Below are 20,494 nucleotides of genomic sequence, written 5' to 3' on the forward strand. Positions count from 1 at the left end.
GGCAGGACTCACATGGATACTGTGGCTGCAATATTACTGCTTACTTGTCTGATCTAATATAGGTAATCCACATGGCCGAAATTAGATTTGAGAAGTGAAGAATATTAGCTTCCTCAGACAAGTTAAACACCATCTGGAATTTATTAATTTTCAGTATGATTTTCTGCATTGGGATTAATCATTCATTCCAGGACATATGTTGGATTCTTTTTGAAGGACAGAAGCATTTTCTAGTATTCAGTTCAACATACACAAATAAAATAGAAGGCACATAAAAATAAAAACTGGAAAAGAGATAAAAAACTAGAGTTGTAGTGAATAGTTGTTTTTTGGTCAGGAGGGAGGTATACAGTGGTTCAGTACTAGGACCACTGCTGTTTTTGATACACAGTAATGACTTGGACTTAGAGGTAAAGGGCACAATTTCAAAATTTGCTGGTGACATGATGCTTAGAAATGTCGTAAACGGTGAGGAAGGTAGTAATAGACTTCAGGAGGACATAGAAATACTGGTGGAATGGGCAGACACATGGCAGATGAAATTTAATGCCAAAAAAGTGTGAGGTGATATATTTCGGTAGGAAGAATGAGGAGAGACGATACAAACTAAATGGTACAATTTTAAAGGGTCTGTAAGAACAGAGGATGTGTTTGTGCATAAATCTTTGAAGTTGGCAGGTCAGGTTAACAAAGCAGTTAATAAAGCATAAGGGATCCTGGGCTTTATAATTATAGGCATAGAGTACAAAGCCAGTAAGTTATGCTAAACCTACGCAAAACAAGAGTTCAGTCCTACCACACATTAGGAAGGACATGAAGGCTTTGCAGAGGGTACAGAAAAGATTTATTTACAGAAGAGGCATGAGGGAATAGACTGGAGGAGCTGGGTTTTTCTCATTAGAGCAGAGAAGGTTGAGAGGATATTTGATAGAGGTGTTAAAATCATGAAGGATTTAGATAGAGTAAATAGAGAGAAATTATTTCCAGTGGTTGAAGGGTTAATAATCAGAGGTCACAGATGTAAGGCAATTGGCAAATGAACCAGAGGCAATGAAAAAAAACTTTTTTACACAGATGTGGTTAGCATAGGGAATGCACTGCCTGATAGCATGATGGAAACAGATTTAGCAGTAGCCATGAAAAGGGAATTAGATAAGTTCTTGAAGGAGAAAATATCATTCAGGGATATGGGGAAAGAGTAGGGGAGTGGGGCTAACTGGGTGGCGTTTCAAAATGCAGGGGCAGACTTGATGGAATGAATGGCCTGCATTTGTGCTGTACTATTCGACAATTAAAAATAGAAATTAATTAAGGAGTAACGCAACTGCCCATCTCAAAAGCAGTGGTGTAAACACCAAAGCCGTTTAGTTACTTCACCTTTCTGCAACACCGTTGAAGAGTCCTAATTCTCAAGCTACAGTCTTTGCCGCAGATGGTGCGGGTGCAGATCATGGGACCAGTTGATGAAGACTGTGCAATATTAACTCTTGAAGGTTAATGCGTTTTCCTCTTTCCTATCTCAACCACCTTTCTTCAGCATCTTTGGCTCCCTGATGCAGCACAGGGAATGCAGTGCAGCTTATTATTAGGCACATTTTTCCAGCTTGTTTTATTGACAGTTTTCAAATATCTCCTGCAAATGTCCTTAAACCTAAGCCTAGGTTGTCCAAGCAGTCATGTAGTATCTCCAAGTTCTCCATACAAAAGATTCTTTGGAATACGCCCATCTTCTATCCGGGAGAGATGATTAAGTTACCAGAGGTGCCTGTGTTTGAAAACGGTTATTAACTTGACAACTTAGCGACCTCAAGTACTTTGGTGACAGGAACTTTGTCTTCCCACTTCTTCACCTCTGCTGTAGGCAGTCCATGTCTCACAGGGAGGCGGTGGCGTAGTGATATTGTCACTGGATTAGTAACCCAGAGACCCAGGGTATTGTTCTGGGGACATGGGTTCGACCCCCCATCACAGCAGAAGGTGGAATTTGAATTCAATTAATAAATCTGAAATTAAAAGCTCGTCTAATGATGGCCATGAAACCACTGTCAATTGTTGTAAAAACCCATCTGGTTCACTAATGTCCTTTAGGGAAGGAAATCTGCTGTCCTTACCTGGTCTGGCCTACATGTGACTCCTGACCCACAGCAATGTGGTTAACTCTTAAATGCATTCTGAAATGGCCTAGCAAGCCACTCAGTTGTATTGTACCGCCACAAAGACAACAAAACAGAATGAAACCGGATAGATCACCCGGCATCGACCTAGGCACTGGAAATGACAATGGCAAACCCAGCCAGCCCTGTCGACCCTGCAAAGTCCTCCTTACTAACATCTGGGGGCTTGTGCCAAAGTTGGGAGAGCTGTCCCACAGACTGGTCAAGCAACAGCCTGACAAAGTCATACTCACGGAATCATACCTTACAGACAATGTCCCAGACACTGCCATCACCATCCCCGGGTATGTCCTGTCCCACAGGCAGGACAGACCCAGCAGAGGTGGTGGCACAGTGATATACAGTTGGGAGGGAGTTGCTCTGGGAGTCCTCAACGTCGACTCCAGACTCCATGAGCTCTCATGGCATCAGGTCAAACATGGGCAAGGAAGCCTCCTGCTGATTACCACCTACCGCCCTCTCTCAGCTGATGAATCTGGTCTCCTCCATGTTGATCACCACTTGGAGGAAGCACTGAGGGTGGCAAGGGCGCGGAATGTACTCTGGGTGGGGGACTTCAATGTCCATCACCAAGAGTGGCTCAGTAGCACCAATACTGATCGAGATGGCTGAGTCCTAAAGGACATAGTGGCTAGACTGGGTATGCGGCAGATGGTGAGGGAACCAACAAGAGGGAAAAACATAGTTGACCTTGTCCTCACCAATCTGCCTGCCGCAGATGCATCTGTTCATGATAGTATTGGTAGGAGTGACCACCGCACAGTCCTTGTCGAGACGAAGTCCTGCCTTCACATTAAGGATACTCTCCCTCATGTTGTGTGGCACTACCACCGTGCTAAATGGGGTAGATTTCAAACAGACCTAGAAATGCAAAACTGGGCATCCATGAGGCACTGTGGGCCATTAGCAGCAGCAGAATTGTACTCAACCACAATCTGTAACCTCATGGCCCAGCATATTCCCCACTCCACTGTTACCATCAAGCCAGGAGACCAACCCTGGTTCAATGAAGAATGCAGGAGGGCATGCCTGGAGCAGCACCAGGCACACCTCAAAATGAGGTGTCAACCTGGTGAAGCTACAACACAGGACTACTTGCATGCCAAACTGCATAAGCAGTATGTGATAGACAGAGCTAAGCGATCCCATAACCACCGGATCAGATCTAAGCTCTGCAGTCCTGCCACATCCAGCCATGAATGTTGGTGGACAATTAAACAACTAACTGGAGGAGGTGGCTCCATAAATATCCCCGTCCTCAATGATGGGGGCGCCCAGCACATCAGTGCGAAAGATAAGGCTAAAGCATTTGCAACAATATTGATGATCCATCTCGGCCTCCTCCTGAGGTCCCCAGCATCACAGATGCCAGACTTCAGCCAATTCGATTCACTCCGTGTAATATCAAGAAACAACTGAAGGCACTGGATACTGCAAAGGCTATGGGCCCTGACAACATTCCAGCAATAGTACTGACGACCTGTGCTCCAGAACTTGTCGCGCCCCTAGCCAAGCTGTTCCAGTACAGCGACAACACTGGCATCTACCCGGCAATGTGGAAAATTGCCCAGGTGTGTCCTGTACACAAAAAGCAGGATTACCACCCCATCATTCTACTCTCAATCATCAGTAAAGTGATGGAAGGTGTCATCGACAGCGCTATCAAGTGTCACTTGCTTAGCAATAACCTGTTCAGTGACGCTCAGTTTGGGTTCTGCCAGGGCCACTCAGCTCCTAACCTCATTACAGCCTTGGTTCAAACATAGACAAAAGAGCTGAACTCAAGAGGTGAGGTGAGAGTGACTGTCCTTGACATCAAGGCAGCATTTGACCGAGTATGGCATCAAGGAGCCCGAGCAAAACTGAAGTCAATGTGAATCAGGGGGAAAACTCTCTGCTGGTTGGCGTCATACCTAGCGCAAAGGAAGATGGTAGTGGTTGTTGGAGGTCAATCATCTCAGCTCCAGGACATCACTGCAGGAGTTCCTCAGGGTAGTGTCCTAGGCCCAACCATCTTCAGTTGCTTCATCAATGACCTTCCTTCAATCATAAGGTCATAAATTGGGATGTTCGCTGATGATTGCACAATGTTCAGCACCATTCGTGACTCCTCAGATACTGAAGCAGTCCGTGTAGAAATGCAGCAAGACCTGGACAATATACAGGCTTGGGCTGATAAGTGGCAAGTAATATTTTTGCCACACAAGTGCCAGGCAATGACCATCTCCAACAAGAGAGAATCTAACCATCTCCCCTTGACATTCAATGGCATTACAATTACTGAATCCACCATCAACATCCTAGGAGTAACCATTGACCAGAACCTGAACTGGAGTAGCCATATAAATACTGTGGCTACAAGAGCAGGTCAGAGGCTGGGAATCCTGTGGCAAGTAATACACCTCCTGACTCCCCAAAGCCTGTCCACCATCTACAAGGCACAGTCAGGTGTGTGATGGAATACTCTCCACTTGCCTGGATGGGTGCAGCTCCAACAACACTCAGAAAGCTCAACACCATCCAGGACAATACAGCCCGCTTGATTGGCGCCCCATCCACAACCATTCACTCCCTCCACCACTGACGCACAGCGGCAGCAGCGTGTACCATCTACAAAGTGCACTGCAACAATGCACCAAAGCTCCTTAGACAGCACCTTCCAAATCCCTGACCTCTACCAACTAGAAGGACAAGGGCAGCAAATGCATGGGAACACCACCACCTGCAAGTTCCCCTCTAAGTCACACACCATCCTGACTTGGAACTATATCGCTGTTCTTTCACTGTTGCTGGGTCAAAATCCTGGAACTCCCTTCCTAACAGCACTGTGGGTGTACCTACCTCACATGGACTGCAGCGGTTCAAGAAGGCAGCTCACCACCACCTTCTCAAGGGCAATTAAGGATGGGAAATAATTGCTGGCCTGGCCAGTGATGCCCATATCCCATGAATGAATTTAAAAAAAACTCAGAAAGCACATTTGGTAGACCCCTGTCTCTTGAAGTTTCATATTACTTTCCTATTATTTGCACCTATGTTTAGCCAATTGGTCAAATATGATTGCTGTCTTTCCAATGTGAGAGTTTAGCTTGTCATCCAGAGATAAGTTACCCAATATAGTTGATCCTGGGTAGATGAACATGTGTACAACTTTTAGCATGGTGTGAGCTTTTGAAACATGTAGTGCAGCCAACACACCCTGGGTCGAAGTTGATTAAAATCGTTTTTTGGCTGAAGGCTGACCCGAAATTAGACCTCGGGCCTCATTTCAAAAATTAGGGTCAACTGCCAGCACCTGTTGTGCCTCCTGAGGCAGATCGCCCATTTCCAGAGGATGAATTCTGGGCTGCATCCCTCACCAGCAGCGGCCCTTATGTAATTCCTGGGGCAGGGGGGCATGCGAGCAGCAGCGATCCTTGGGGTTTCTGTGGAGTTGGGAGCCGCATCAACCTTTATATAAAAAAACTTGTTTTTTTGTTGGCAGTTGCTGCTTAGCCTCAGCGACTGCTGAAGGTTTCTGAGTGGAGCAGGCTCGGTGTCAATTTAGTAGAGAGGGCTGAAAATAGGAATTAGGCCCCTCATCAATGTCTGTAAGGGGTCGAACAACTGTTTTAGGCACCTATCAGAGAAACCTGAAAATTCCCTGACCAAATATGGGGCTGGATGTTATGGATATTCCCCCAGAAATTGTTTTTTTCTTCACCCATTTTCCACCTGAAAACTTTTAAATCGATTCACTCTTTCACAAGTAACAGAGGGTATGGTCTAGAGGCCTTGCACTTAGACCAGTGTCATAATTTCTGATCAAAAGGCAAAAACATAGAGCCCAAATGTTGTATTTTAGAAGGAAGATTCAAGGCCTAGATTTCCCACTTGAGTTACGCTGGCTCCAGGGGCAAACTGGCCATATGGGAAATTATTAACTGCTTACAGTAATTTCCTAATCTGGCCCATACACAAATATTGCAGATGAATGAAATGCCACACAATGTATCAAAGAAAAGATATCCTGCCCATTTCTGTTTACTGTAGTTTAACTGCCATCTTTCACCATCCTTTTTACAGACACTAATTGATCTAGGGAGTCCCCAGTACTGAGACTGAGTGATGTGTTTACATGAATTTTTTAAAAAGTATTTGATAAGGTACCACAGAAAAAGATTATGCCACACAAAATTAAGGGACTATTGCCAAATGGAAAGAAAGATGATTGGAGGGCAGCAAGCAAAGGGTGGGGGTAAGGTCAAAAGGAAGTTTCTAAGATTGCAAATATGTGGTGACTGGTATTTCACAGGGGTTTTGTATCTAAAGGCATGGAGAACAAAAGCAAGGAGGTAACGTTGCACTTAATGAAAGAGCTTAGTTATGCCATAGGTGCAGTATATTCTGCTGTTTTGGCAACCCCATTATAGAAAGGATATAAAAGGCAACATGGCAGGTTACCACACAATGAGAATTTAGTTCTGAAGAGAGACTGGAGAAGTTAGAGCTTTCTTAACTGCAGCTCAGAATGGTGACTTGATGTAGGTTTCCATAATTATGATTTGCTATGGTAACTTAAATCGCAACAGACTGCTTTCATTGGTCAGCAAGACAGTAACAAGAGGACACAGATTTAATATAATTCCAAAGGGGAAGTTATAAAAATGTCTTTACACAGAGGTTAGAATGTGAAACGTTTCGCAACAGATCATGACAAAGCAGAATCCGTAAGCATTTTTAAAGGGAGTTCAATCGTTGATTGAGAAAGAATAGTCGGGTGGGATTAGACTGGGTGACTCACATGGAAGAAAACAGTAACATAGTTCTGAACGGACAACTGGCCTGTTTCTATGACATTCTATGTGTCATTCTATGATCTAATAATAGAATTATTTTATATTTTTTAATTGGTCCACCTTTGGTGGCTGTACCTTCAGCTGCCAAGGCCCTAAGTTATGAAATATTCTCCCTAAATCTCTCCGCCTGTCTACCTCCCTTTCTTCCTTTAAGACACTCCTTAAAACCTACCTCTTTGACCAAGCTTTTGGCCATCTGCCTAGTATCTCCATATGTGGCTCGATCTCAAATATTCTTCATAATGCTCCTGTGAAATGACTTGGGACATATTATTACACTAGAGTTGCTATATAAATACAAGTTTTTGTTGTTGTTAACTTGTCCCCTTGGGCCAAACAGTCTGTACTGAGGAGAAATAAAGCATCTAATTTTTTTTGGTAGTATTTGTATACATTACAACTCTGGGAGTAGGGCCATGCGATGGCCCTGCTATATCTGGGGCCGTCTTCAAGAAGGCAGAGGCTGTCAATGTCTGCACACTATTTCAATGTTAAGCTCTTGAGGGAGCGGACTAGAATGGAGTAATCTGCAGTCACCCTGAGAGAAAGCTATGTCACATGTCCATTCTCCTGCCATGCCCCATGTGAACTACACCCTTGCAGGATGACTTGCAATCTACATAACAGCAGACCATAGGATACCACTTAGAAAATGTTACCATTCCTTCACTGTCGCTGGGTCAAAGTCCTGGAACTTCCTCCCTGACAGCACTGTGGGTGTACAAGAATTTAACGCTTCAAGAAGTTGGCTCACCACCACCTTCTCAAGAGCAATTGGGAATGGACAATAAATGCTGATCTTGCCTCATCCCTTGAACAAATGAAAGTGCAAAGCCTGTCATCATGGACTGCTTGAGCCAACTCCCCAGCCCTCTGTAAACCTGGCAGCACAAACACATATAAGTTGGAGTTCAAGGTATCTGCAGCATGGTAAGAGAAAGTGGCTGTGAAAGTAACGGAAGGGCAGGAAAGCTTCAGGGAGTCTGGTAGCAGACAATGAACGCGGCAAGGCTGAGAACATGGAGGCGCTATAGCATCATTTAAATAACGCTTTGCTGATTCCCGCCTAACATCAGATCCAGTTGACTGCCTGGCCAGTGGGTGGGAATAGAAGCTTAGTGGCAGAAGGCTGCAGCCGAGGACCCATGGGGACAGTCCCCAGCAGTCAGTGGAGGGAAGGCTTTGCAGGAGAAAGGGAACTGGGGAGTTTCCAGTGAGATTGGGCATGGAGGCCAGCATTTGTGGAATCTCGGGACATCCTGAAGTACTTTACAATGAATGGTTAACTTTTGATGTGCAGTCACTGTTAGATAGGTACACACAGCAGCCAATTTTGAAACAGCAAGGTCCCATACATAGCAATGCAATAAATAGTTAAGTCGGTCCTCAGTGGTGTTAGTTAAGAGATAAATGTTGATCAAACACTGAAAGAACTTCCTACTCTTCTTCAAATCAATACATGACATCTTTATATAAACTTGATCAACTAAAGGGTCAGCACCAGCCTAGTTATGTACTCAAATCCTGAAGTAGATCTTGAAGCTATGATTCAAAAGTAAAATACTGTGACTACTGGAAAGCTGAAATAAAAACAGAAAATGTTGGAAATACTCAGTAGATCTGGAGAAACTGAGTTAACATTTCAGGTTTGTGACCTTTCATCAAAAGTGAGAAAAGTTAGAAATGTAATAGGTTTTGAGCAAATGAAGTGGTGGTGGGGAGGGTGGGGGGGGTGGCGGGGGTGGGGTGGGGAGGGGCAGGGTGGTGGTGGTGTTTGGGAAAAAGAACTAAAGGGAAGATCTATGATAGGGCAGAGGGCAGGAGAGATTAAATGACAAAACAGTGCAGACGCAAGGCCGAAGGGAGTGGTAATGGGACAAGTAAAGAAACAGAAGATCTGTCTACTGGAGGTGTGAGTGGCAAGATCATGAATAGCTGTAGTTTGAAAGCAAAGAAAAAGAAAAAACAAACAAGGGAGGGAAAAAACAGCAAAGAAAAAGGAAACAAAACAGGGCAGAGGATACAATCTAAAATTTTTGAATTCAGTGTTGAGTCCAGAAGGCTGTAAAGTACCCAGTTGAAAATGAGATGCTATTCCTCAAGCTTGCATTAAGCTTCACTGGAACACTACAGGAAGCCAAGGGCTGGAAGGTCGGAGTGGGAGCAAGGTGAGGAATTAAAATGATAGGCAACTGGAAGCTCAGGTAGCCAATTAAGACTCTTCAAAGGTCTATTAAGGCCTATAGTCAGAGGCTGACCAGAGACATTGGGGACTAGACCAATTGCCTGGAGAAGGCCTGCCAGCGGCAGACTGGGGGGAGTCGGAAGGGGGAGCCAGTGCTCCAGGCAGGCCTTCAGGCCCTCCTCACCTGCCTAGATTTGGCTGCAGCTGCAGGTCGCCCAGTGGAAGGGTTTTCCCTCGACAATGGCAGCCCGGCTGCTAAGGGAATTTTTTTATTTTAAAGTTTAAAAAGTTGGAGAGAGGATGTATCAAAATGGAGGCGCCCTCTCTCTCATTTACCTGAAAAGGCAGCATGCTGCTTCTTCAGTGCTGGAGGACCTCCTATTGGCCCTCTAGCTTCGCTGCCCTTAATTGGATGTCGAGCCCAACCCTGGCCAATAATTAGCCAATTCAAGGAAAATCACTGCCAGGTAACTGTTTCCCCCACAATTCAGGCTTCTGACCCCCATTTGACCCTGATGTCAGGGTCCCGAAACCTATGGGGAAAATCCTACCTCCGGTCTGTGTTTGGTCTCCCCAACGTGGAGGAGACCACAATGTAAGAAGCAAATAGAGTATACTAAATTGAAAGAAGTACAAATAAATTGTTGTTTCACCTGGAAGGAGTGTTTGGGGTTTCGAATGGTGAGAAAGGAGGAGGTAAAAGGGCAGTTGTTGCATCTATGTCGATGTGACGTAAGTGTTGAACCCCTGATCTTTTGACTCAAATGTGAAACTGAAATAAATGACCAATTAATCTGTTTTGGTAGCTTTGGTTGAGAGAAGAATGTTGGCCAAGATACTGATAGAATTTCCTGCTTTACTTTGAAAAAGTGACATGGGTTTTTCTTTGTCCACCAGAGTGGGGGTCTCAGTTTAACATTTCATCTGAAAGATGGTACTCCAAAAGTGCAGAACTCCCTCAGGAATGCAGCAAAGTGTCTAGGTTATTTACTACTTACTACATACCTGTTACATTACTGGAAAGGTACCTGTATATATACACTAGAAGTAAACCATCACCAATGTTTTAATAAGTATTTGAGCTAAAATAAGGATATTTGGTAGCAACATGCCTGCAGACTCTCTCTCCTTCATTGCTTTGGTATTTATTTGTGGTTTGTGAGCAGCTTTTACTTAGAAACACACGCAAGACATCCAGATGTTAGAAGATGGCAGAACACCCAGACATCAAGCCCTGTGGCAAGTGCATATCCCTCTTTGTGTGGATGTAATCCAATGCACTTTGCAGGTACTGTAGTTGTATTGCAGTGCCGGTTCAGATTAAAACTGAACATTTAAAGATCACAGTATAAGCTGTTTGTATGTCATCCAAAAATTGTGTCCTGCAGCTTTATTGCAATTATACAGATAAGGGAAAAGTATGTTTGGATGATTTACATGGTATTTCCCTGTAATTCTTGATTTTAGTTTGTGCCATGTTTAATATGGCCTAATATTTAGTATACAAAGTTGTGTACACATCCTGATTCAATTAAACTATTTCCTTATTTGTAGCCAGGTCCTATAAAATAATCCACTGATCCTATCCACCAGTTCCATCCAAGCAGTTTGAACCTCTAACTTCACTGAAAGGTAGCCTTTAGTTCCAAACAGCACCTCTCCCCTCTATGAGGGTCTCCAATACGTCTTGCTAAGAAATTGTACTTTTCCTTACTTTGTTCCTTCACTGCAATGGAGCTTCAAAAACATGGTAGAAAATACACAAGCAGTGGACAAGCAGTAGCATTTTAAAGAGCTGCTGCCTTGATGAAAATCCCATCCCCAAATCCAATTGTGTCTTGCACCCAGTGCCATTTTCCAGGAAAATGGGGTTGTGGGTAAAGGGTTTAGGGGAAGAAAGGGAGACTGGGGGCCAGGGGTTGTGGGAAAGTGTTTGGGGCTTGAGTGGAGGGGGAACCAAGAGAGAGAGACTGGGGAATAGGCTGGACATGGGGATCAATATTTCCTGCAGAGCCCAGAGCAACAGCAATGTGGTGAATGGGAACAGCACCATGAGAGCCAATAAAGGGGTGAGAAGCCTGGGGACTGACCAGACATTGTGCAGTGCAAGGGGATTTTGGCTGTAGTTTCAGGGTATCAGTAGGTTATAGGATTACTATTTGTTGCAGGTAGGATATTTTATTTATTCATTCATAGGATGTGGGCTTTGCTGTAGTGCTCACTCCTAAGTCCCTTAGGACTGCAATCATGAGCAGCCTTCTTGAACTGCTGCAGTCTGTATGGTGAAGGTGCTTACACAGTGCTGTTGGGTAGGAGTTCCAGGATTTTCACACAGTGAATATGAAGGAATGGCAATGTATTTCCAGGTCAGGATGGCGTGTGGCTTGGAGGAGAACTTGGAGGTAGTGATATTCCCATCCACCTGCTGCCCTTGTCTTTCTAGGTGATAGAGGTCGTGGCTATGGGAAGTGCTGTCAAACATGCTTTTGCAAGTTGTTGCATTTACTGTGTATAGAGACATTATACCTTTTTACAACCAGTTACTTATAGACTTTCAGTGAAATATTACATTACTGTTGGTTAAATCTGAGTTTTACCAGTATTGTTATTAGTTATCAGTCCATTTTCAATGAGATACCATTAATTATTGATGAAATAATAGCTCCTCCCACCTCTGTTTCCTCCTGCAAATCGCTTCCCTGCTTTCAGTTTCTCCTTTTCCTTGTCCTTGGTTTCCCTTCACCTGGTTGTGGGTGATTGCCTGATTCTAGGAACCTCTCGCATAATAACGGCTGGTACAAAACCACAAGCACAAATATTCAACTACAGGGATCCAACCTTTGCAGGGTAAATGCAGTATCATTTGCAGATGTCATGTGATCAGATGTCACATGATCAAATCTCCAGAAATGTCTCCAACCAGAGTTGGCAATGCTGAGTATATTAGCATTGGCTTCAGGCCTCTGTTTCTCATAATACAGAGAAAAAATAATCAGTGTGCTTTGATACAAGAAGTACCAGACATTGCATTATAAGCCCTTTTGGGTACTGTATTTCTACAAAGAGAAAACCACAAGTTTCTTGATATCTCTCTCTCTTAATCACTCACTCACTCACTCATAGAAATTGTCAAAAGAAGCTAAATTCCTGGCACAAAGAGTAATTCTGCATGACAGTTATGCCATATGTCTTCATGATGTGTGCTTGGATTTGTAGTTCTACTGGACTAGAAAGGAAATTATGACTCTAGTGATGCATCTTTCTCTGGCACACAAGGGAAGAAATTGAACATTGTTGCGCTCGTTTTATTGAGTGGAGAAATAAATGTTAAGAAATTAATTTTGTGTCCTCAACCTCCTGTGCCCAATCTCCTCGGAAATGCACTAGCTATCAAATTCTCGGGCATGAGAGTGTTGTGGAAAATGAACCAACAGTGAAAAATGGAATGTGGGACTTAATTTGCTGTGTAATTTTTATTGGCTAGCAGTGGTGGGAAGTGTGAATTGCAGGTCTTGGCAATAGTAAGGTCGTCCTGTGGTAAGGTAGACAGCACTATTGGTGGGGTGGGGAGAGCGCCCCAGGGTCTGGGAGAGCTGCCTGGGTTTGTCAGCACTGATGGTAGAGAGGTGGTCACAGAAGTTGGTAGCAATGGGGAGCATATCGAGGGGTATAGCAATGAGGAGAGTTCTGGGGAGTGGGGTGGTGGACAGCGTTGGGAGGCGCAGCCATATGGTTACACTGCCTTATGCTCTAGTAGTACTGGAAGCATGTACTAGGGCCTGGCGGCAATGTTGGGGGTGTTCTGGTGTCTGGCAATATTGTGTAGGGCAGTGGGCTAAAATTCGAAGGTCTTGAATCATTGATTGAGGGAAGGTATGGGACCTGTCAATAATGGGGGCAGAGAGTCAAGGGATCTGGCAGTACTGGGAGCATGTTGAGTCTAAAAGTATCAGTGAAAGGGGAGCCCAGCGTCTGGGAGCCTAGGAAAGGGATTCACAAGGTCTAGACTGCCTAAAGAAAGCTTCTTTGTCCTGAAAGAGAGTATCATTCCACTGTTCTTTCATAGAAACTAATGAATGCTGTGTTTTTTTCTAAATAAATAAAATAGGAATAAGCTGTATATCCTATGAAAACTTAATACATTATGGTGTTTGTGAATATAAAGTAGCATTTCAGACACTTTCAAAGGCTGCAAAAGTATCAATAGTCACAGAATAAGTAAGAAGTATCTCACTTAAGATTATGAGATATGGCTGTTGTTTAATGAGCACAAAACACATAGAGCTAAAATATTACAGGTAATGGTGAGTTACAATAAATGGAATAACACCTTAAATGTACTGAAAGCATGACAGATCTCATCAGAAAAAGGGAAAGATTTTGGCATTTAAATTTCATTTTAGAATGCTGACTTGCTGCCAGTTCTTAAATGATAATTCACAAATGTTTATTGCTTTTAGTTTACGCTTCTGTAAATTATTAGTGCACTGAGCTGTAAAATCACTGTTGACTTCAATCAAATAAATTACTCATAATCTATTTTTTAATGTAGTAACATGTACAATGGGGAAAATAATGCACAGTGATGCTTTCTTGAACAGGCAATCCAGAAACTATCTGCAAATGGGAAGTGGTGGGTGGATGTGTTAAGTGATGTAAAATTTCCTATTTATCTTTTTCTTATAAGCTGGTTTCCCATCAAAATCACTCATCTCCACATATTTTTGTCTTGCTGTTAAAAGGGTGAAGTACAGCAGTGGCATCAATGACTAATCGTACAGCTGACAGGAAATATTCTCATCACCAGACAAGACAGACATTACCATCTCTTATGAAAAATAACATAAAGTACATGATTTGTTAAATAGCTGAAAACATTGTGACCAACATACTCAGAACCTGATGACACTTGACCTCTTGATGCCAATTTATTCAGCATTAGTTCTGTGGAATACAATTTTTTCATCTGTAACTCGAAAAAATAGCTCCGATTCCAAGACTGTGATCACAAGCACTATAAAATTTCTCATCTAATAGCTGTCAGATGTAAGTCCAGTTTTAAAATTCAATGCCAATTATCTCTAGATACTTCTTTTAAAGAGAAGATTGTCAGAATATATAACAAAATAATATTTAAATAATTTTGGAATAGAATGTATATAACTTCAGTATTGCTGAAAATAGAGACATGTTGTCGAAGCTTTTCGTCATGTACTCGTTAGGACAATCCGCAAGAATACCAATGTAAGGGAAAACAACAATTTTATACTGTATGAGAAGACAGTGCTGATTGGTTGGCAAGTGAACTCTGATTGGATGAGGCAGTGCCGTGGAGCATGCACCAGTTTATGGTGATTGACAGTTAACTGCCAAGCTTTGTTTGAAATTTAAACCAGGCAGATTGACTCTGATTGGTCAAGGCATTGCCCTGAGGAATGAATCAGCAAATGGCTGTCACTTATTTTGTTTAGCTGAAATAGGTGCAATGTTTGTACATGTTCTTTCTGTCTGCAAAGAACAGGGCCCTGTGTATTAATATATGTAGCTTCCGGTACATGCAAATGCACCATGCTGCGAGCCCTACTGACAATCTTAAATTAATTGTCAGCGTAATTCTTCGCACACTGAGGATTATTTAGCAAATGTTGTCCAATCGCAGAATCACATCTCATGTTGGACACTGTGTTTTGAGTTTTGCAAGCACGGGCTGGTTGGCTACTGCCTGTACCTTGCCCATTGCGAACAGCAGAAGGGATATGTTGTTTGATATAATTTGCCAGTCTTTGGGACGTACAGCCTATATACCAAGCATCACACTGGCATTGAAATTCATATATCACATTACTCATTTGTGTGATAGGCAGGACGTCTTTTTGGCTTGACAGCAGCACCCTGTTAGTGGCGAACACCACACTTGTTGCCACTGTCCACCTCAAATTACCCTGGAAAGGTAATGTATCCCAAAAACTTGAGCAACAGGTGAAGCTAGTTGTTTCACGCTGCTACTATGAAGTAGCTTGGCAGTTAACTGTTAGTCACCGTAAACTGGTGCAGTCCCCATGGCAACACCTCTACCAATCACTTGCTAACCAATCAGCATTCACTTCTCATAGAGTATAAAGTTGTTGTTTTCCCTTACATTGGTATTCTTGCGGACTGTCCTAATGAGTGCAAGAGGAAAAGCTTAGACAACGTGTCTCTATTTTAAGTAATACTCAAGTTCTGTACCCCCAAATGGCTATAATTAACTTCAATAAAATCAAATAGAAACAATGAACAAAACAGCACCCACATTTTTTTTAGGCATTGAAATACAAGAAAGCCTGGAAAAGAGACATGAACATTTTTTATTTTGGATCAAAGTACTATATTTTGGACTTGTAAAAGACCCATAAAAACAAATATGATTACGTTTTAAAAATTGTGATTTTTAAAAGTTCAAGATGGAGTCTGGAAGGTCGGGTGACCTCACCTCCACTCTGCAAAAGGTTACCAGGATAGCAGAGAACACAGATCAAAGACTTTCTACTGAAAAACAGAGACTGCAGGGCTAACACCTGAAGAACAATGGGTTTCGCCCTCACAGGCTTTCGGGTCGTAAAACAAGGAGTCAGTAATTCGGAAGATGTAAATGTACCAGGCATGTTAGCACTTGGGAACAATGGAAAGGCCCAGGGGGCTTTGTGAAACCAGATTTCTGGAACAGGCTTTGGGAACAATACAATATCTGAGTCCAGATAACAGACTTACTGAAGGCAAGCAGGCTGTAAGAGAAGAAACCAATGGTCACGGCCTCAAGAGAGAAAGAGAGGAGACACCTGTTCTTGGAAGCCTATTACAGTGAAAAGCTGCGAAGCCTTGAACCTGTTTTGAAAGTCAAAGCTTGCAGAGAAGTAGAAGACCAGCAGGATCACCAGGAATTGCTTTATTCCCGGCTGTCAGGTCAGAAGTGAGAAGTGAGCAAAAAGAACATTGATTTTTGAAATAGTCTGGGAGATCCAACCCATTGCAACTGAGAGGCATTTAAGACATTTAACTGCAAAGGATTTTGTCACCAAAAAGAACTGTGTAACATATGTGTGGTGTGAAGTTTTCAAGTATTTTTAATAACTCAAAAATATACCTTTCTTTGCAATTTGGGATATCAGCCACTTACAAAGTACTATTCAGTTACAAGGAATTTCTTTTAGTTTAGTTTTTATAATAAAATTAAAATATAATAAATTTAATTAGGTTTGAGCAATACATACTGGCCCAGCCAGCGACACCCACATCCCACGAATGGATAAAAAAAGTCTTCCAACAAGAAATCTTGTCGTGTAATTCTATAAATTGGTCTCGGGTTTCATATCTCATATTTTTCACGTTAACAATCTCACTGAGGTCATAACTCTTAGTCAATGGAAAACTGCCAGGATCCCACCATTGAGGATGTTAATCTACTCTATTGAGCAGGCGGTAAGGGCACTCACCCAAAGCTGGCAAGGTCCTTTTTTACATACATGTGATGTGTCCCAATGGCATCAAGACCCAATCAGGACCTGACTGCAATTTTTAACTGATGGTCTGAGTTGGGTAGCCATTTGGCTTTCCTGCTGGGTAACGACAGCAGGATGGATATCCAGGGCCAGAATAGGACCAAACCAGTACAATTTTTTAAAAACTTTCCTTCTGGGGCCAGGTGGAGCAGGAGTGAGGCGTAGGCCTCTCCTGAATGTGAGACTTCTTCAAGGCAGCCCCGGAAACCAAAACCACCACCTACCTTGTATCAGCTGGTGGCCCCCAGGCCATTCAATTTTCTGTTGCTTTTCACCGACTTCCTGCATGGAATGGGTAGGAAATTGGCCTGTGCGATTTAAATGTTTCCCCTCACAGTTTCTTCACATTGCTATCCATCCAGCTAAAACCCAGTTGAAATTGGAGCTCCTGTTTTATACCCAACAACTTCTATTCAATGTAAAGGTATCTGGCGCCTTTAACATAAAGAGCATCCCAGTGCTTCACAGATAGACATAAAGGAAATGGACACCGAACCTGAGAAGGAGAGATTAGGAAGAGCAGACTAAAGGTTTGTTTGAAGAGAGAGTTTTTGAGAAAGAGGTGAAGGGGTTTCAAGAGGGTGCCAGTGGTGGAGAATTGAGAGGGGGAATGTGCATGAGGCTGAAGTCACACTACTGAAGCATTTGGGGATGAATATAGGGCTGGAGCAAGTTGTGGAGATAGGATGGAGAAGATTTTATAAGGATTGAAAGATGAGGATGAGAATTTAAAATCTGACAAATTGAGGGATGGATAGCCTAAGTCATATTGACTTTTTCATTGTAATTATTAGACCTCCAGATGGCCTAGGACTGGAGTGAGGTTTGTGATGTTTACAATGTTCCCTTGAAGCCTAAATGTGACAGCCCATCACAGTTTTCGAAGCAATAATTAAGCAATAAGGTTTAAAAAGCATAAATTTTCAGCATGTCGGAAGCCAGCAGGAACCCACTGACTTCCACATTTAACTCAAGTGCATTCATCAGCACATGGAAAACTCCCATGGGACAGCAGGTATGAGATTTAATATGTTGAATGGCAATTAAGTGAAATTTTAATCCAGGATTCTGCCTTTAACCCAGAGCGCATGGGTTTCCTGGGCTTCCTGGAACTCACCGGGTAAATAAAGGCAAGAGGACTGTGGAGATTGAGGGGCTGAGCAATTGACCTACAAAAGAAAGGCTTTAAATTCTGAGATAAAACCACTGCTTCCTTTCCTAAGTGAAAGGCTTTTGCTCACAGGACTTGTTCTGAGAGTGTGCTTTCACTGCTGTGGATGTGATTGCCAATATTTTGGAGGTCATTTCCGCTAACTCAATGTTTTTTGCCTTTGACCTGCACTTCCAGCTGTCAGCCTTCACAGCAGAATGGAAGCTGCTTATGCAGCTCTATTCTGGACCTCTGATGAGAAACAAGAGGAGCAGCGCCAGCAGCGTTTTGCTTAAGCACCTGCCACTTCACAAGACAGAGGGGATAGCACAGAATTCCAGTTCGAGGAGGCAATACCCTCAACACAGGTTATATACAAGCAGAGGATTAGCTTCCTTGACATGATTGAGAACCAGGAGGCTCAGACTTTCCCATCAGGTGATTGTTGCCATTTGCAATCGCCTGGAAGAAGATCTCCTTCCAAGTGGACAAGGTGGGCACTCATTGCCTGTGGTGGTCAAGGTCACCACAGCACTTAATTTCTTCATCTCTAGCTCCTTCCAGGGATCTGCTGGTGACATTTGTAGATTCACATAAGCTGCTGCGCACAAGTGCATCTCGCAGGTGACGGATGTCATGTTCACCTTATGTGCACTTCTGTACTGATGAGGCCAGTCAGAATAAGAGGGCCCTTGGATTTGCTGCTCTGCTTGCTTCTCACAGGTCCAGGGTGTCATAGATTGCTCACATGTGCAAATCAAGGGGCCCTCAGATCACCCAGCAGTATTCGTCAATCCAAAAGAATTCCACTCCATTAATTTTCAGCTAGTATGCAACAACTGAAAGATCATCATGCATGTCTGTGCAAGAGACCCATGGAGCTGCCATGATGCCTTCACCCTGTGCCAGTCAAGCTTCCCAAAGATGTTCGCAGCCCCAAGCAGTCAGTGGATGGCGCCTTGGAGACAAGTGATAGCGTCTAAGGACGTGGTTGATGACACCCTGTGAGAAGCCTCACCACCAACTCTAGGACAGTTACAACAGAATCAAAATGAGAATAAGAGTTGTCATTGAGAAGGTCATTGGGATGCTGAAGTTGCATTTCAGGTGCCTGAACAGATCTGGGGGTGCCTTCAGTATGCACAAACAAGGGTTCCCCAAATTATAGTGGTCTGGCATGCCTTATACAGTATTGTACAGCAGCGAGGACTGGAGCTCCTGGAGGAGAAAGGTGCATCTTTTGAGGAGGAGGAAGGGGAGGAGCAACAGAGGGGGAGGAGCCACATGAGAAGGAGGAGCCTGATGTGGCATCGGCACCTGCAGCCACAAAACCCCAGAAAATGCAAGGTTTTCCTCAATCCTGTGAAGAACCCCCTTGCCCCCCTCCCCTCACAATGAGGCACAGGAGCACTGCAATGAGAGCCACATGACCATTGGGTGTGTCATTAAACAAGCCATCAAAAAATTGAAGATGCACTTCAGATGCAGGTGGAAGAGCACGGAGGGGCTCATCACTCATCTTTGTATATGAGAACATAGAGGAGGAGGAAAAGGATGAGGATGAAGATGGGGCACCCATTGCCATTGCACATTGCTGCCTGGGATACCAGGATGCCCTAATATCATGAAGGTTCACCTACTGTGAAACATAACAAATGAAATCTTGTGGTTCACTCCCACATCAGCACCAATTCCCCCTACAAACCACCACCACTCCCCCACCCCCCGCCTCTGACATCTGCCCAATGGCTCCCATCATGAATTGACATTCATCATGGACCAAGTGAAAGGGTGAGTTGGCCATTGGTGTGCAATAATGTTGAAGATCATGCTAATCAATAAATTTTATGTGGCATTTTGAAAATAGGAAACTTAACAACATATTCTTTCTTTTCTTTTGGGCCTCCTTATCTCGAGAGACAATGGATACGCGCCTGGAGGTGGTCAGTGGTTTGTGAAGCAGCGCCTGGAGTGGCTATAAAGGCCAATTCTGGAGTGACAGGCTCTTCCACAGGTGCTGCAGAGAAATTTGTTTGTTGGGGCTGTTGCACAGTTGGCTCTCCCCTTGCGCCTCTGTCTTTTTTCCTGCCAACTACTAAGTCTCTTCGACTCGCCACAATTTAGCCCTGTCTTTATGGCTGCCCGCCAGCTCTGGCGAATGCTGGCAACTGACTCCCACGACTTGTGATCAATGTCACACGATTTCATGTCGCGTTTGCAGACGTCTTTATAACGGAGACATGGACGGCCGGTGGGTCTGATACCAGTGGCGAGCTCGCTGTACAATGTGTCTTTGGGGATCCTGCCATCTTCCATGCGGCTCACATGGCCAAGCCATCTCAAGCGCCGCTGACTCAGTAGTGTGTATAAGCTGGGGGTGTTGGCCGCTTCAAGGACTTCTGTGTTGGAGATATAGTCCTGCCACCTGATGCCAAGTATTCTCCGAAGGCAGCGAAGATGGAATGAATTGAGACGTCGCTCTTGGCTGGCATACGTTGTCCAGGCCTCGCTGCCGTAGAGCAAGGTACTGAGGACACAGGCCTGATACACTCGGACTTTTGTGTTCCGTGTCAGTGCGCCATTTTCCCACACTCTCTTGGCCAGTCTGG

This window comes from Heterodontus francisci, chromosome 17 (assembly GCF_036365525.1).
Source record: "Heterodontus francisci isolate sHetFra1 chromosome 17, sHetFra1.hap1, whole genome shotgun sequence".
Lineage (NCBI taxonomy): Eukaryota > Metazoa > Chordata > Chondrichthyes > Heterodontiformes > Heterodontidae > Heterodontus > Heterodontus francisci.